This window comes from Pseudophryne corroboree, chromosome 6, assembly GCF_028390025.1.
Source record: "Pseudophryne corroboree isolate aPseCor3 chromosome 6, aPseCor3.hap2, whole genome shotgun sequence".
NCBI lineage: Eukaryota > Metazoa > Chordata > Amphibia > Anura > Myobatrachidae > Pseudophryne > Pseudophryne corroboree.
The window spans coordinates 313750428-313755444 of record NC_086449.1 but is presented as its reverse complement, the minus strand read 5'-3'; the positions used below and the strand labels follow the sequence as shown (position 1 = coordinate 313755444).

Here is a 5017-nt window from a genome sequence, read left to right as displayed (position 1 = left end):
CAGAGGCTTGAAATACACAATAGTTTAGTGCAGTGTAATGCAACATATCTACCATGTATAATACAAGTGCACAGATTGGAACCTGATCCCTAGAGGAAGGAGTGGGCCCTCAGGCAGTGGGGCCTACTGGTGGTTTCCCTGGTACCCCTGTGGGCCAGTCCAACCCTGTCTACAGGGGGCAAACCAACGGGGGCATATATACTGGGGGCAAACCTACTGGGGGCATATCTACTGGTGGCAAATCAACTGGGGTCATATCTACGGGGGCAAACCAACTGGGGGCATAACTACTGGGGCCATATCTACTGGGGGCAAACCAACTGGGGGCATATCTACTGGGGACAAACCAACTGGGGGCATAACTACTCATTCACCAAAGTTAAAATTAGTGATATCCTACTGTAATATTTTTAAGACTAACAGGTTGAGCTCGATGGACAAATTGCCTTTATTCAACCTCAAAAATCATGTTACTATGTGACTGAAGGCAAACCATCTGGGGGCATATCTACTGGGGGCAAACCAACTGAGGGCATGTATACTGGGGGCAAACCAAGTATGGGCATAACTGGGGGCAAACCAACTGGGGGCATATCTACTGGGGCAAATCAACTGGGGGCATATCTATGGGGGCAAACCAACTGGGGGCATATCTACTGGAGGCAAACCAACTGGGGGCATAACTACTGGGGCAGACCAACTGTAGGCATATCTACTGGTGGCAAACCAACTGGGGCATAACTACAGGGGGCATATCTACTGGGGGCATAACCATAGGGGGTATAATTACAGCAGGCATATCTGCTGGGGGCATATCTACTGGGGGCAAAACTACAGGGGGCAAATCTACTGTGGGCATAACTATGAGGGCATTTCTGCTGGGGGCAATACTACACAGGGCATTACTACTGGGGGCACTACTAATGAGGGCATTGCATACGGGGCACTTAATAAGGGGCATCACTCCTGGTGACATAAGGTGCACTACTACTGGGGCACTGTATAAGGGGCACCAATACTATGGGCTCTACATAAAGGGCACTACAACTGTGGGCACTACCACTACAGAGGGCATTGTATGAGGGGCACTACTACCGAGGGCACTGTATAAGGGGCACTACTGCTGTTGGCATTATGTGTATTTGGGGTGCTACTACTGTGGGCTTTGTGTATAAGGGGCACTAATGTGTGTCATAACATGAATAGGGGACACTACTATGTGGAGTAATGTGAATAAGATTGTGCTACTGTTCGGCATAATTTGAATTGGGGATACTATTGGTTGACCACGCCCATTTCTTTTTGAGACCATGAACCTTTTTTGTGGCGTGTACTTTGGGAGCATACAATCCCTTTATTACACAAGCATGGGGGGTGGGAAGGAGTTCCACCACCTCTCTTGGACCACTTTAAGACTATCAATAGTATGAAAATAAATAAAACAGTAAGAGGAATATGCGAGTCTAACAAACTCACATTCAGTAGCCGTTTTGTGTCATTGTGATGTCATGAATGGTATTGTCAGAAATGTTATCATATAGTGTTTCAGGCAAAAAGACAACCGCAAAGAACATTGTACATATCCATTATAATCTGTGTGCGTATACAGTGTAAAGCTTTTCAAAAATATCTGTGTAGCTAGAACATTGTGTAATCCAGGAAACAGGTTAAGAGATCAGGTATATAGATGAAGCAGATTACCTTCAGACAGGAAACACTGCAAACTGCTGCTGCATATCATATGCAAAGTAGTTAATGATATGTGAGCAAGGTTGCTGAGTACATAGTTACTGAGGTTAAAAAGAGGCAAAATGGCAATCGGGTTCAACCTGTATTCTGTGTTAAGCTGTTCATATTATAATGCACCAGCTGAAGTAAAGGTTTAGTACCAATTGACAACTATGATTCTTACCACTCCCAGATATTAATGTCAATATGTTAAATGCTATAACTCTGGATACATTTTCCAATTAGAAATTTGTCCAATCCGTTTTTAAATGCTTTAACAGAGTGTGCCATTATTACCTTCTCTGGCAGGGAGTTCCAAATCTTTATTGCCCTTACCGTGAAGAACCCTTTCCTATGTTGTGTACGGAATTTTCTCTCCTCTAGCCTCAGCGAGTGCCTATGTGTCCTATACAGAGTTCTTTTAATAAACAAATCCCCTGCTAACTCCTTGTAATGACCCTTTACATATTTGAAGATATTAATAATGTCTCCTCTTAGACGCCTCTTTTCTAGTGTATACATATTTAACCTAGTAAGCCTTTCCTCGTACTACAGTGTCTCTAACCCTTTAATTAATTTAGTAGCTCGCCTCTGAACTCTTTCTAGTTCTCCAATATCTTTTTTATAATATGGTGCCCAAAAGTGAACACAGTATTCCAGGTGCGGACATACCAATGATTTGTACAGTGGCAGGATTACATCCTCGTCCTTGCCCCGTTTTATGCACACAAGCACTTTACTTGCCTTTTTTGCTGCATTTTGACATTGTGTACTGTTATTAAGCCTATTATCTATGAGCACCCCCAAATCTTTTTCTACCACAGTTACCCCTATATTTTCCCCATTTAGAGTGTAGATTGCATGTGTGTTTTTTGTCCCAAAATGCATAACTTTGCATTCTTCTATATTGAACCTCATTCTCCATTAAGACGCCCAGATTTCAAGTTTAAATAAGTCATTCTGTAGAGACCCCACATCGCTTTCTAATTAATTACCTTACACAGTTTAGTATTATCTGCAAAGATTGACACTGTGCTTTCCAGTGGCAACAAACAGATGAGTAAACCCCTGCGCTGGATAATGTGGGCAGCAAATGGATATCTACCAGTGTTATCAAAACTGGAATGGGCAACAAAGACAAGAAAGAAATTGATATCTTATGCGCCCAACATTGGTGGATAAAACAAATACTTATATATGTAAGCGTTCTCGTGTAATAAGTCCAAAAGATTCTCCTTTGTCACTCCTTTACGCTGGCAAACCCCAGTTGTTTCCTCCAAACGAATGCAGTAGGTAGCGATGGGGAAGGAAAAAACAAACAGGGAAAGTCCAATGTGTAGTATAGTCTTTCACACAGTCAGAAATATGAAACAATTCGGGAAATACAGGTTCCTCAGAAACAAATTCCCACTCCGTGTCTGGTCTATGTTAGGGGACCACCCAAATCAACGTGATGATATGTCGAAAATAATGTTCACTTTGTAAGCTTACATTCAACAAATATTCTCATGCATATAAACGTATCTTTGTCTTTATGATTTACTTCTCACAATGAATTCACATGTATCGCCAAAATGGTCAGTCAAAATTTCAGCTTACACGTAGCTTACTTGTAACAAGTAGATATAATCATGTAGCAGTTTCTTTTATCGTTTCCACACCGCCGGAAGGATGTTCTTCTTTCTTTCTCAATCGGCTGGTGTTTTTATCTTTTTAATTCACAATCACGATGGGGGTGCATTAAAAAGTACTCTGTCTGCACACAGTTGGCTCTGACGCTGTGCGGATGAGCTCCAGTACCTGGGAACTCTCCTATGCCGGCTACTGTCTTAAACTCTATTCGTTGCCATGCAGTGCTGCGACTAGCATGCAGTGAACTATGCAAGCTATAGACGGGACTATTCCTAGATCATTGAAAAATATATTGAACATTAGCGGGCCAAGGGCCTAATTCTGAGTTGATCGCAGCAGCAATTTTGTTAGCAGTTGGGCAAAACCATGTGCACTGCAGGAGAGGCAGATATAACATGTGCAGAGAGAGTTAGATTTGGGTGGGGTGTATACAAACTGAAATCTAAATTGCAGTGTAAAAAAAAAGCAGACAGTATTTACCCTGCACAGAACAAAATCAACTCACTTAATTTGATGATCAGTCTCCTGTGAGGCACTGTATCGAAGGCTTTTGCAAAATCTAAATACACCACATCCACTGCTTTTCCCTGGTCAAGATTCTCGCTCACTTCCTTGTAGAAGCTAATTTAGTTAGTTTGACATGATCTGCCCCTTACAAACCCATGCTAACTTTTGCTAATAATCTTAGTAGCCTGCAGATAATCCTATATGCTATCCCTCAAAATACCTTCCAATATTTTACCCTCTATAGAGGTTAAACTAACTGGTCCATAGTTACCAGGATTATTTTTAGTTCCTTTTTAAATAAAGACACTACCTCGGCTATGCGCCAATCCTTTGGTACCATGCCTGATCTAATTGAACTATGGAAAATCAAGTATAGGGGTTTTGCTAGCATTGACCTAAGCTACATAATAACCCTCAGATTAAAACCATCTTGGCCTGGTGATTAAATAATCTTTATGTTGCTTAATCTCTCCAGGACTACTTCCTCACTTAAACAAGCATCAAGCCAAGAGTCATTACCTTCACTATCGTTATGGATGGCCCTGATTTCTACTAAACTGGGTCTTCCCAGGAGGTCTCCCATCCGAGTACTAACCAAGCCCAACACTGCTTCGCTTCCAAGATCAGGTCGGGCGTTGACAATGTGGTATGATAGTAGAAAAGTTATCCCCTACTCCGGGATCACTGATGAGAGTTCAACTAGAGAAAGGATGGGGTGAACAATATAGGAGGGAGAACAGGAGGAAAAAGGCCAAGGACGGATCTGCTGCCAGTGTTAGACAAAGGTAAGGAGAGTTTGCTTATTGCCCCATGTGTGTATTATATACCGATGAATCACTGGTGAGAGTCCATCAAAAGAGTCAAAGATAAGATATTAAGGTGCTATAGTCCTGCAGAAAGAGCTAAACCCAGCAGTGTTCATATGGATACACACACTTAAGACATGCTGGGCATCCTTATATGGGTCTGCTGGGTAAATATTGGCTCTTACAAAATCACAAACAAGGACTTAATGTTTGTTCAGTGGTATAAAAATTGAAGCATACATTTTACCTACTGAAGGTAATGGTTGTCATTATGGGGGTCATTCCGAGTTGTTCGCTCGCTAGCAGATTTTAGCAGCATTGCACACGCTAGGCCGCCGCCCTCT

At 42.1% G+C, this 5017-nt stretch overlaps 1 pseudogene; it reads right to left on the bottom strand.

Annotated features, from left to right (window-relative positions):
* Nucleotides 1-4413: 4413 nt before the first annotated feature.
* LOC134939133 (5S ribosomal RNA) lies at nucleotides 4414-4527 on the bottom strand (annotated as a pseudogene).
* Between the last annotated feature and the right edge of the window lie 490 nt (nucleotides 4528-5017).